We start from the raw sequence: 14440 nt of genomic DNA, 5'->3' as shown, positions 1-14440 counted from the left end.
AAATCCCAATTCACGATTTTCCATGTGATACCTATTCTAAATATTTCAATCATTCAAAGCAAACATCATGTTTTCAAAATGTGCATTTTCTGAAAATTCATAGCACATGCCTGATTCTATGTGCATTTAGAAATTAGAATATGATTTAGACAAGTTGAATAGAGTAGAGCATAAGATTGATCCTTGGTTCAATTACCCCTGTTAAAGGTGGCAGGAACGGTTGAACCTCGTACCGACAGGCGAGTCCCATTCTACAGAATTTTCCCGCATTTTAAAAACGGAGGCGAGTTATTTTCAAAAACTTTTTCAAAGGTCAGTTTGACTCGCAAAAGTTAAAAATTTTGCGATGATAACAGGTTTGGCGACCGTGATGGGACCTGTCTTCGCCTGATCAATCTAATGCTCTACTTAGTTCAAATTGTCAAAATCGATTTCCATGAAATGTCAGCTTTGCTTTATGATATCATGTGAACCTAGGAGCCTAGACTTGAACCCAGCTGACATAGAATGCATATAGACTAGGTATGGTTTGGTAGGACCATATTGAGGAGGAAATTTTCATGCTCACATAGACTTAGCTCTAATACAACCCTCCTCAATCTAGGCTTGATTGAAAACAATGTTTGCTCCTTCAAAATTTTCAAAATCTCTATCTCTTTAGGTTTTAGAGCCTTCTGATTTGATTGCATGTGCTCATGTTTTCAAAAACCACCCCACCTATATTGTCCCGGTCTTCACGTTGCTGGGCTCTCTTCCAGAACCATAGTTCGGGACAGAGCCTCACAACTGGGCCACCTATTTGGGTGAAAACCCCCCTGCCACGTACCAAGGGCCATAGTCCAACATATATCGGCAGGTGCTCAAGGATGTTGGAAAACTTGAACCTAGAACCGGAGAATTTGATTTTATGCCATGTACATCGAGCCTTGGCTTGAGTATATAGGCATAACTGGATTGAATACAGTTGATCTGAACCTTAGAGTTAGGATTAAGGTCCTACAGCCATTTCAGAATTTATGCATCTAGAGTCAGCTTTTAGGGAATGCTGTTTGTGCATACTTGTTTATGCAGAATTTGATTGAATATGTTATTTCCTTTTTATTTTCCATATTTTTCCCAATTTTCTAAAATACTGGACGATTTTCTCAAAATTCCAATCCTGGACGATTTTCAAAATACTTCATTTTATAAAGTACTTCCTTATATTTCATTAAACCCTGGACGATTTTCATAAAGTTCCTCCATTTTCTTCAAAACTCCGGGTGATTTCCCATCTTTCCTGTCTTCTGGATCTCGAATTTCCTGCTTTATTTTTATCCTGCCTGCATTTTCCTCAAAATTCCTGTATTTTCCAAGTCTTATTCCAAATTTTCCATGTTTTCCAGTCTATTCTGATGGCATCCAGTCAGCTTGATTCAGTCTTCCCTGAGGGTCACATCTCCTACGAGGTGCGACAAAGTCTTCCCGAACATCGAGTCCTCAGCACCGGATCTTTCTTTCCCTGGTGGTATTATTCATGGTTCAAGAACTTCTCTCGTATGTTTCTGGACCATCTGGACGAGTGTGGATTGGAACTGGCGTCCGCAGTGGGAAAGCATACAGTCAACGGCAACTTGATCCATGCACTAGCAGAGCGGTGGAATCCGAGCACTTCTACCTTCTGGTTCCCGTGGGGCGAGATGACAGTGCTGATGGATGAATTTTCAGAGATCATGGGATTGCCCGAGCCAGCCGGTCAGCCTGGAGATCCATTGGAGAAACAGTTTCTGATTAATGTTAAGGGTCTGGACCCTAAGGATGCCATAGCTCGCATGACAGGACGCAAGTCTTGGCCATTGATAGAGGAGGATGGAAACGAATAGGTGGATCTGCACGAAATCTACCGACAGTATGGGACATTCGTAGAAGTCAGCTCGTTGTCCAGGACAGCTCAAGAAAGAATTCAGCATGCGATGGTTCTGTGCACGGTGGGATTAGCTTTCTTTCCCGATGGACAGAATTACATGGATATCAGAATAGTTCAGCTTCTAAGGAGATGGGGAAGTCGACATACCAGCCACCTCTCGATTGCCATGGCCGCACTGGCCTTTCTATACCAAGGGTTGATCCGTTTCACACTCGGAGAGTCGATCCTAGTCGAAGGGTGCACCTATGCCTTGCAGTCTTGGTTCCTCCGGCATGTGCCAGTCCGAGCCAGTTCCTTCAGATACAATGGTGAAAAGCTTCTTCCAGTTGCGCGATACCGGTTCTTGATCGACAACCTTCAGGAGGAAGAGGTCGTATGGGATTACTTTGATCGTCAGGAATCACCTCCCAGATACACTTATGCTTATGGCAAGCGATTCAGGCTACTTGGCCCATTTTTCTGTGCATACTATCATCCAGAGCGGTGTGTCAGGCAGTTCTCTCAGAGGCAGAAGCGCGTAGAGATTTGTCCACTAGCAGGGGTTCTGCCAGAATTCAACCTCGCATCAGATCAGTGGTCCGGAGCATACCATTCTGCCAAACATGGCTGGGATTCCTTTGTCAATCTTACTATTTTTCCTGGTCCTCTAGTGTCCTCTGATTATCCAGAGTGGTGGAAAATTGTTTGTCCCCCTCCCCTCTGTCAAGAGTATTATTGATAAAATCATGTTTTTCCCCTCAATAAAATTCCTTTATTTTACATCTCATCTTGGTTTGACGACCTCGCCTAGGTAACAAGGCATATTTCCAGTTGTTTATTTTGCAAAGAATAGCAGCTCAATTGTCGTAATTCCAGCGACGACTCAATCCCTAGTAATGGGATACTCTTTCAATTGTCTACCAAAATTCTCAACAGATATTTTCTTTCAACCAAATTTCCTTCAAAAGCCTAATCATCAGTTCTACCTTGCAGAGAGCATCAGTAACATTCAGAAGAGCATTTGTGATACTCGATGGGTCAGACAAGGTCCGAAAAGAAAACCTCATCAGTTAAAGGCGTTGCATACTCAGTCACTTCAGAAGAGGAAATGGACTCACCCCGATCAGTCAGAAGTCAAGGTCAGCAAGCAGAGGATGATGTTGATCCTCAGATATTTGCTATGTTCAAAGAGATGATGACCAAAATGTTGACAGAACAAGCTGAAGCTAGTACAGAAAAGTTCCAGGTCAAGCAGAGGGCAAAAGGCCGGTCAGCCAAGAAAGTTTTAAAACTATCCAAGAAATATATCCAACACAAGGATACATCTGATGAGTCAGAATCAGTAGGCGGCACTGATAAAGAGTATGAAGTCTGGCAAGCACTTCAAAGATCCCCTCATAGGCAAGGGACAACCTATAAAGGGAAAAATCAAGCAATGGATGATCCGTTCCAAATACAGCTGAAGGAAATGGCAAAGAAGATTAAAGATTTGCAAGCCCGCCACAAGGGCAAGAAGGTCTTCACGAGCAAAGATTTCTACAAGAGCATCACTCCCGTCAGGAATGATCAAGATTCAAAAAAGACAAATTCTGTCATGGCCCACCGCGAGGGGTGAAAAAATAACAAAGGCAATCATACAAGTCAGAAAGAGAAATCTTTAAAGCAGAGTGAAAAATTGAGTCAACAGAAAGAGAAGAAAAAGCATGACGGTTGGGGTTACGATCGCGAATTCACTCCTCTAGATCAGCCCCTCGAAGAGGTCCTTGAATACATGCTGAGCAAATGAATGGTTAAGCTTCCAAGAATTGCTAATCCTCTGGTCGCCCTAGGGAAATGGAAAGACCGCTTCTGCAAATTCCACCAAACAACGGGGCACGATATTGAACATTGTTTTGTCTTTAAGAATATCATCCAAGATCATATCGACAAGAATCTCTTCATTGAAAATGAGAAAGAGTACTGGTCAATTGTCTTATCCAAGTCTCAGCAAAAATCAAGTACTCGACAAGAGATGCAGCGTGATGATCCAAACCAGGACCACAAGATAGCCCCGTTAGATCAAATATTCGAGAGTTTCTTGGAATACATGCACACAAAAGATACAGTCGGGTCTCTAAAGGCTCACTCCACATTTTCTACCAATTCCACCAGAAGTAGCAATGGACAAAACAAAAGAGGAGGTAGAAAAAATCATACTGGAGGCTCAGGAAATCCAAACTCAGAGAGAAATGACCTCGCAAGTCGGAAGGATAAAATGGACAAGCGAGATGACAAGTCTTCCTCAAGTGTCCAATTCGAATTAAAATTCTAAGGAAAACCAAAGCATGATGGTTGGGGATACGATCGCAATTTTACTCCCTTAGAACAGCCACTGGAGCAAGTTCTGGAATACATGATAGCCAAAGGGAAGGTTAGACTCCCCAAGATAGCAAATCCTCCTGTGACCCTGGGAAAGTTTAAAGATCAGTTCTGCAAATTTCATCGGGCAATGGGTCACGATACTGAGCATTGTTTTGTCCTTAAAAATATTATCCAAGACGTCATTGACAAGAATATTCTCATTGGAGATGAAAAGGAGGACCATTCATCCTGATCATGTTTCTCCCCAATCATTCAAAAAATTGATAACACTAGCACTTTCCTAATTTCTCATCTTGCTTTTATTATTTCAAGGGGATGATGTAATCTCGTCTGTCTTTCCTCTATTTGTTACCTTTCCTTCAATACATCAATAAAGTTGTCAGTTTTTCTCACAAACTCGGTGCCATTTTTTTTTATTCTCCTCGGCAAAATGTTCTCTTATGAGGAATGACCTCTTCAGAGTCTCTTCTGAATCAATCAAAAGCCAATTGTCGTGTCACCTTCAGAGAGCGCTCCTCAAACATCAATCATTTATCCTTTTGTTCAAATTCTTCTTTCCCAGTTACACTGGGGCATTTTCAAAATTTTCATTTTATCTTCAAAACTTTCTGTATGCAGGCAGGATAAACAAATCTCTCATTTCACGCACTTGTGCACGCATGTGCACCCATTTACATTTATGTGCATTTGCATACATTCATTCGCATTCATCTGCATCAATTTGCATTTGCATCGATTACCCATTCAGGATAAGGGATAAATCCTGAGACCCCAACAGTTGTCCGAGTCGTCGTGAGGGTGAAGACTGAAAATTTTCCATCAAATCCAGATTTCACTGGTCGAACTTCTTAAATCCAGTTTTCGCTGGTCGAACTTTCTAAATCCAGTTTTCACTGGTCAAACTTCTTAAATCCCGTTTTCACTGGTCGAACTTCCTGAATCCAGTTTTCACTGGTCGAACTTCCTAAATCCGGTTTTTACTGGTCGAACTTCTTAAATCCAGTTTTCACTAGTCGAACTTCCTAAATCCAGTTTTCACTGGTCGAACTTCCTGAATCCAGTTTTCACTGGTTGAACTTCCTAAATCCGGTTTTTACTGGTCGAACTTCTTAAATCCAGTTTTCACTGGTCGAACTTCCTGAATCCGGTTTTCACTGGTCGAACTTTCTAAATCCAGTTTTCACTGGTCGAACTTCCTAAATCCAGTTTTTACTGGTCGAACTTCTTGAATCCAGTTTTCGCTGGTCGAACTTCTTAAATCCAGTTTTCACTGGTCGAACTTCCTGAATCCAGTTTTCACTGGTCGAACTTCCTGAATCCGGTTTTTACTGGTCGAACTTCCTAAATCCGGTTTTTACTAGTCGAACTTCTTGAATCCAGTTTTCGCTGATCGAACTTCTTAAATCCAGTTTTCACTGGTCGAACTTCCTGAATCCAGTTTTCACTGGTCGAACTTCCTGAATCTATTTTTACTGGTCGAACTTTCTAAATTCAGTATTCACTGGTCAGACTTTTTCAAAGCCCAGCGTTCGTGCGGGTACTTTTTTTTAAATCCAGTGCTCGTACTGGTAACCTTCCAAAATCCAGCGCTCGTATTGGTAACCTTTTAAAACCCAGTGCCCGTACTGGTAATCTTTTAAAACCCAGTGCTCGTACTGGTAATCTTTTCAAACCCAGTGCTCGTACTGGTAACCTTTTAAAACCCAGTGCCCGTACTGGTAATCTTTTAAAACCCAGTGCTCATACTGGTAATCTTTTAAAACCCAGTGCTCGTACTGGTAACCTTTTAAAACCCAGTGCTCGTACTGGTAACCTTTTAAAACCCAGTGCTCATATTGGTACTCTTCCAAAATCTGATGCTCGTACTAGCTGAACTAGTCCCAAATGTCATCTTTATACTTATAAACTTTTCTTTCTTTTAAATGTTTTGAATTGGTCTAGAAGAGTCGAGTTCCGATTCAAATCTTCTTCCAAATCCAATTCAGAATTGGTCTAGAAAATCCAAGTTCCGACTTGAATTTTCTTACAAATCCAATTCGTATAATTTTCTTTCCTCTAGATTCTAGAATTGGTCTAGAAGAGTCGAGTTCCGATTCGAATCTTCTTCCAAATCCAATTCAGAATTGGTCTAGAAAATCCAAGTCCCGACTTGAATTTTCTTACAAATCCATTCGTATAATTTTCTTTGCTCTAGATTCTAGAATTGGTCTAGAAGAGTCGAGTTTCGATTCGAATCTTCTTCCAAATCCAATTCAGAATTGGTCTAGAAAAATCAAAGTCCCGACTTGAATTTTCTTACAAATCCAATTCGTATAATTTTATTTCCTCTAGATTCTAGAATTGGTCTAGAAGAGTCGAGTTCCGATTCGAATCTTCTTCCAAATCCAATTCAGAATTGGTCTAGAAAATCAAATTCCGACTTGAATTTTCTTTCAAATCCAATTCGCTTAGCTTTCCTTTACAAGTTTGAACTTCTACTCAAACTATCCTGTGAGTTGGTCTAGAAGATCCGAGTTCCGACTCGAATTCTCTTTCAAAATCCAATTCATCTAGTTTTCCTTGAAGAGTTGAATTCCGATTCGAATCTTCCCTCAAAAACCTAGTTTAGCACCTGGTCCATTCAAAGCTCACAAGTTGGAATCATTCCTTCTTAAGCTATGATCCTTAAGTTGAATTCCTATGGAATTGATAGTTCGTAGGTCGAACCCCTGCGAAACCAATGCCGTTCTAAATTGAACCAATGTCGTTCGTAGGCTGAATACCTATCGAACCCATGTCGTTCCTAGTGAACCAATGTCGTTCTAAATTGAACCAATGTCGTTCTTAGGCTGAATCCCTATTGAACCCATGTCGTTCCCAGTGAACCAATGTCGTTCTCAATTGAATCAATGTCGTTCTTAGGCTGAATTCCTACAGAACCCATGTCGTTCCCAGTGAACCAATGTCATTCTCAATTGAACCAATGTCGTTCTTAGGCTGAATCCCTACAGAACCCATGTTGTTCCCAGTGAACCAATGTCGTTCTTAGGCTGAATTCCTACAGAACCCATGTCGTTCCCAGTGAACCAATGTCGTTCTCAATTGAACCAATGTCGTTCTTAGGCTGAATCCCTACAGAACCCATGTCGTTCCCAGTGAACCAATGTCGTTCTCAATTGAACCAATGTCGTTCTTAGTCTGAATCCCTACAGAAACCATGTCGTTCCCAGTGAACCAATGTCGTTCCCATTGAACCAATGTCTTTCTTAGGCTGAATCCCTATTGAACCCATGTCGTTCCCAGTGAACCAATGCCGTTCTCAATTGAACCAATGTCGTTCTTAGGCTGAATCCCTATTGAACCCATGTCGTTCCCAGTGAACCAATGTCGTTCTCAATTGAACCAATGTCGTTCTTAGGCTGAATACCTATCGAACTCATGTTGTTCCCAGTGAACCAATGTCATTCTCAATTGAACCAATGTCATTCTTAGGATGAATCCCTACAGAACCCATGTCGCTTCCAGTAGACCAAATCACAATTTTGATCTCCAGGTCATCCAATATCCTATTTCCAATTTCTGAGTCTCTCCTTTGGGGAAAGGAGAGGAGAATCTAGCCACGGATGTGTCATTTAGATCTCAAGTGATTTCTTTCACCAAGGATTTCAGGAATATTTTGCCAATTTGTCATGAAAAATAGTTGTTGATCTCAAAATCTTTACTGCATAAAATTGTACCTCAGAATACCTTTAGTATTACTTCCGAAAGGACAAAGCTTTTGTGAAAAAAGATTCAAAATTCAAAATCTTTCTATTGGCCAACCAAAAGGATGAAGAATAAATCCGCGATATGGCCAGCAAAGAAAATTCAATGTTGTTGCAAAGCCATGAGTGATTGATATTGATCGCAGTCAATGGCACACTTTTTAAGATCATTCTTGGAAAATAAAAGCAGTCAAAATATCCTGAGTGATACAGAAAAATCCACTCAATCTCCATGTCTCCTCAATCACCTAAGCTGCAATTAAATATCTGCAAAAGGGATCTCTCAACTGTCGTCAAGATGAAGGCGAATTAGACGAGTCGACCCCCGGGGCCAAAGAAGATTTGGATCATCTCCAAGATGACGGAGTTTGTGACGGATCCTTCCAGGGAAAGTTCAGATCACCGTCGAGATGAAGGCGAGTGTGATGAACCTACCGACAAACCCTAAAAGATATTTAATTTCTGCTATCATCAAGAGATTCCCAACCAATGAGCCAATAACCATCAATATAATCCCTGAGAGAAAAGAAGGATCGGAACATCTCTGAGATGAAGAAGTTTGTGACGTACCCTTCCAAAAAAAATAAAGAGAGAAAAGCCAGGACATCTCCAAAATGAAGGATGATGTAATTCCCAAAAAATCCAAGAGAGCTCCAATTCTGTCAAAAAAGAGTGCAGAAAGATCATCATGAGAAAAGAATCCCAGGATATCAGACTGCCGAATCTATCAAGAATCTTCTTTAATTTTGTGAAATTCTTTTATCAATATCCTTTCGCTAATAGCTCTCGCAATATCAAGAATACATTCTTTTCCGTCCATATCAATGAAATTGATAGCCTCCTTTAAGGAAAGTCAATTGCAAGTAATTTGAATTCAAATCTTGATTCTACGGAGTTAAGCCCAGTCGGATGTAATACTTCAGGTAGAAAAGAGGGAATATTTTTCATATATATATGTGCTTATCATTCTTGAATTAACTACAATTTTTTATCTTATTGGCAATCTTTTTAAGTTATCCTGACATGAAGTGAGAACTTGATGTTTATTTTGATGTATCCAGGCGTTGTTGTTATCCCTTTTAGGATCGGATGATGGGAGTTGTCCAAGATCCTTCCCTTCTTGTTTTGATCTGAGTGCCTGGGCTCTCAGATTCGCACACTTTCCTGTGCTCCCCACTGTCCCACCATAGACAGTTCCCGTTCAGGTTAAGGGTTAAACCTGAATTTTCCGCAAAAGGTCATCTGTCTTAAAAGCCATTCAGTCTTAGCAATGAGACGTCCAAGATCAATCGCTTTTCAAGCTTTAGGGAACCCCCTTTCTTCCTTTTGCAAACCCCTCTCGGATTTATTGTGCAGAATTCGAAGGTCCCATCATGGTTTCTTCATTCGAGGACTCCGTATATCGTCCCCTTTCAGGTTAAGGGTTAAGCCTGAGCCTCGTTTTTCCACGAGGTATCGTCCCCTTTCAGGTTAAGGGTTAAGCCTGAGCCTCGTTTTTCCACGAGGTATCGTCCCCTTTCAGGTTAAGGGTTAAGCCTGAGCCTCATTTTTCCACGAGGTATCGTCCCCTTTCAGGTTGAGGGTTAAGCCTGAGCCTCGTTTTTCCATGAGGTATCGTCCCCTTTCAGGTTAAGGGTTAAGCCTGAGCTTCGTTCCATACGAGGTATTTCCTGTCCCATCCAGGTTAAGGGCAAAACCTGAATCTCACTTCTTTTTGAAATAAAATTTTCTCCTTATTCTTCATTTCATATCTATCATTATCATTTGAACTAATTCTTTCATACCCAGTCAGATTCATCTAACTGGGGCATTTTTATAGTCCAAATTTGGTGTGTTTTCTTTGCCACTAAGCTCGGCTTTCAACCGGCTTAGCAGCAAAGAGGGGCATCTGTAAACACCCCAATTTTTCACCCTCATCCAGTGTTTGTCCATTTCATAAGTCACTACAGATCATTGCATGTCATTGCATGTATTCTGCATAGCATTGCATGTCATTGCATAGCATTGCATGTCATTGCATCTCATTTTCGAGATCCAACACTCCTGTTTTCAAAACATTCAATCCAAATTTGAATTTTAAAGTTTTTATTCCAAAATCAATTTCAAAACCTGGGTTTTTATTCAATACTCTGTCATTTTCCAACCCCAGGACTTTATATTTCGAAATATTTTCTCAAGGAAACAATCTGGATTCATTTCAAATTCAAATTTTAATCGATTTCAATTCACAGATGAGACCCATTGAGGTGGTGTCGCTTCTGAATTCCTCTATTCATCAAGTTTCTCAAAATTTTGAAAGTTTCAGTCCGATCAGGACTCTGTCTCAGAGTCCTGATCCGGTCAGGAGTCTGTTTTGAAGTCTGTTTTACTTCCATTTTTAATCTTTTTCGTTTGTTTTCGAAATCTAGGTCATTTCACAGAGTCCAGTTAGTTCAGGACTCTATTTTAGAGTTCGGTCGAGTTAGGAGTCTAACCCTGACTGTGTTTTCTGACTTATTTCATCATTTCTTGAAAAAATCTTTTGAAAATTCTTTCATTTAGCTTTTAAAATCTAAAAACTCAGAGTCCTAAGGGTTCAAGACTCTAACCCGGAGTTCCAGTTCGCTTGAGACCCTATTTTCAAAGATCTTGAATTTCAAATGTCAATTTTAACCCCTTTTCAAAGCCATTTTCAGTGTTTATTTCAAAAATGTTCAAAATTCGATGTGGGCCCACTCAGTTGGCACCATATCCAGAGGAATTCTAACTCAGTTAGGACCTTATGCCATTTCAAAAATCCTAATTTTAAGTTTACTTTTGAAAATCTTTTGAAAACATCTTCAATTTCAAGTTTTAAAATCACTTTTTGAAAAACTCAAGTAGGGCCCACTCGGGGTGGCGCCATATTCGAGTAAGTCAGGGCTAGACTAGGGTTAGTTGATGTCTTGGTTAGTGTTAGAGGTTTAGAAGAGTCAAAACCATTTTGAAAACTCATTTTGAAAATTAGTTTTTAAAACTAGTGTTTTTAAATGTTTTTAAAGGTGTTTTAAAAACCCAAATGTGAAAGATGCCAAGTGGCATCACATTTGGGGGTTTTCTAGGTTTAGTTAGGGGCTAATTAGGGATTAATTAGAGTCCCACCTAGGTTAGAAAACCACAAAAAATCGTTGCCTTTAGTGGGTTTATTAGAAAGAGTCCTAAAAAATGAAAAACCTCTTAATTAACCCTAATTAAGTGACTTTTTGAAAAACTATAAAAAGGGACCTAAGGGGGGCCAAAAGGAGGGCTCTTTTCTCTCAAATTTTCGTGGCCTCTCTCTCCTCTCCAGCACCTCCACCTTCCTCCATTGCAGCTGCAAGCACCAAGGTAATATTTTTAATATTTTTTAGTTTTATTTAATACTTTTTCATGTTTTAAATCAATTTTAGCCATTGGTGTCATCCCCTTCATGGATTAAACCATGGATTCAACCTCAAGAACCATCAAGAATCAGCAAGAACGATCCAAGAAGGTGATCTAACCCTGTTTTGGGTGATTTACAGGGATTTTAATCCATTAGAATTGATTTTAATATGGTTCTTTACATTATTAACCAATAAAATATATGATTTACCCTTTTTAATGGGTTAAATCTATGTTTTAAAGGTGATATCAAATTCCAGCCATTGATTCCCTGTTTTTAATTTATTTTCATGGTTTATTCATGTTTGTTTTACGTTCTACAGCATAAAAATAATTTTTATTTACTGTTTTATGGTTTATTTTATTTATTTACATTAGTTAATGCATGGTTTTTCAAGTTTCTTAAATTTCTGTGTGTTCTAGGTTTAGAACAGTAAAGATGATGTTATTTCGGATCAAAGCACTCATTGTTTATTTCTGATTTTTTTATATGTGGTGCATGCATGAGTTATTGAGTTACTGTAAAAAAATCAGAGGTTTTAGATCTCGGGAACCCTGTCAAAAAAATCAGACATCAAATCGGGTTTTTAAAGCTTTAAAATCGTGATTAAAATCAAGAAGGTAACTTGCTGTTATGATATTTCTCTCATCTTATATCCGATTTTAGATCTGTAAAGTGCTATGGATTCACATTGAGTAGATATTTCTTCTGTGAAATTTTCGAATTTTTTGATCACTGTTTAGTATTTTTCCCCTTTCAGAGAATCTGTTTTTAAATTTAAAACTCATTAGGGTTTACCAAAACCCTAATCAGATTTGTGTTAGTCATAAATCCCAAACCACAAATCGGATTCATGATCTGTAAAAAATGAGTATTATTATTTTTATGTCTACTGTTTACTACTAAAATTTCAGAGATTTGTGTTTAGGATTTCTATTTATGTTTGTATTTTCAATCTGAAACAGCTGTTTTAATCGCTGTTAAAAGTGATATATTTTAGCTCAGATTGCCGGAAGGGTTTCTCTATAACCGGAGATGATTTTTCCGATCTGTAAATTAGGAAATCTCTGTTTTCCTTAATAGTTAGTCTCTGTAAAATTTCATAAATTTCCATGGAGATTTGACCCCTGGTTCATGTCTTGGACTGAGACTGGTTGGTGAATTAGGTCAAAAATAGCATATTTTTAGGGTTTAATGCAATTTTCGGATTAATTTAATGTCAAAAAATTATTTTTATAATTCCAATTCGACATTAGGGTTATAACAAGTACAGGTACCAATTTTTTTGGATTTTGGAATCCATTTGATGGCTGAATTAAGCAAATTGCAAAACCGGGTTCCTGAAAGATCCAAAACACTGCTAAAATCACAGTTTTTGTGATATTGTTGGATTTTCGTGCATAAGCATATATTTTTTGGGTTTAATAATGTTCATAATCATATTAGGATGCTTTAGGTTTAATTTTATGCTCATTTGATTTCATTTAGTGCATAAAACCTAAGTTTTTACCAAAAATCTATTTCTAAAAACCCTGATTTCAAGGCCATAGTCTTGCTATCGGGGGCAATTTGGTCATTTGACCTAAATTTCGAAATCCCTAGCCCTAATTTCATATTTTTAATCATGTCATAGCATATTTGGTTTGAGTTTATTCCATTAAAATTTCAAAATTTGCATTTTATCAAAATATCTTTCTAAAAACCCTAATTTCAAGGTCATAGTCTTGTTATTAGGGGTATTTTGGTCATTTTGACCCCAATTTCGAAATTTCATATCTTATCTTTCATATTTATTCCATTTTATTTCATACTTTATCATTTTTATTTAAGGGAATCAAGGAAGAGGCTTATATCTAGCAAAATCCAACAATTTCCTGATATTGTTGGATAAATCTAGAAAAGCCAACATATTTTCATTAACCAAGTTTTCTAGTTTTGCAGGTACATTGAAGACTTTATTTTTCATGTATTTAAATTTCAATAGTGATGTAATTTGTAATTAAACTTTGGAATAAGAATTTACCTTTCCTGCTTAGCTTAGGTTGCATTGCATATAGTTTATTTTTTTAATAATGTTAATGTGTGATGGATGATGATTCATGCATATTCAAACTCACCATGGTCTACACGAATGGCACATGCACCAGCTTCTATGAAGTTTATAAACTTGGTGGAATTCATATTTATGGCCATAGTCAGAATACGAATGATGCTTAGATTTATGATCTTCACATTAGCCACATTCAGCCTACACTCTTAGGCTAACTTCAAAATGCACTGCATTTCTCAAAAATACAAAAGTATTTCTCAATTCCTCAAAATCCATATTCATTCATTTCATGCATTTGCCAATTCCAATTCAAATTCTAAGTCAAGGAAATTGAATTCCTCAAAATCTCCTAAGTCTTATAGCAAAATCGATTTTCCCAAAAGCATTGAATTTCAAAGAATTTCATTTTCTCAAAATTTTCTAAGTCTTATGGAGAAATCGATTTTCTCAGAATATGAAAATCTCAAAGTATGTTTCAAGTATTTCTCAAGTTCAAAATTCGAAATTTCAAGTTATATTTTCAAGTTCAAAGTTTGAATTCAGAGAAACCAAGTCTCTCAGAATCGATTTTCACCAAATGTCAAGGATTCCTCAAAATCGATTTTATTTTTCTCAGAAGTACATTTCAAATCCCAATTCACGATTTTCCATGTGATACCTATTCTAAATATTTCAATCATTCAAAGCAAACATCATGTTTTCAAAATGTGCATTTTCTGAAAATTCATAGCACATGCCTGATTCTATGTGCATTTAGAAATTAGAATATGATTTAGACAAGTTGAATAGAGTAGAGCATAAGATTGATCCTTGGTTCAATTACCCCTGTTAAAGGTGGCAGGAACGGTTGAACCTCGTACTGACAGGCGAGTCCCATTCTACGGAATTTTCCCGCATTTTAAAAACGGAGGCGAGTTATTTTCAAAAACTTTTTCAAATGTCAGTTTGACTCGCAAAAGTTAAAAATTTTGCGATGATAACAACCACGTCGCCAAATACACTTGGGACTCCTTTATTCC

The sequence above is a fragment of the Nuphar pumila genome, chromosome 5 (genome assembly GCF_984573655.1).
Source record: "Nuphar pumila chromosome 5, dmNupPumi1.hap1.1, whole genome shotgun sequence".
Classification (NCBI taxonomy): domain Eukaryota; kingdom Viridiplantae; phylum Streptophyta; class Magnoliopsida; order Nymphaeales; family Nymphaeaceae; genus Nuphar; species Nuphar pumila.
Note: the sequence above shows the minus strand (reverse complement) of the source record.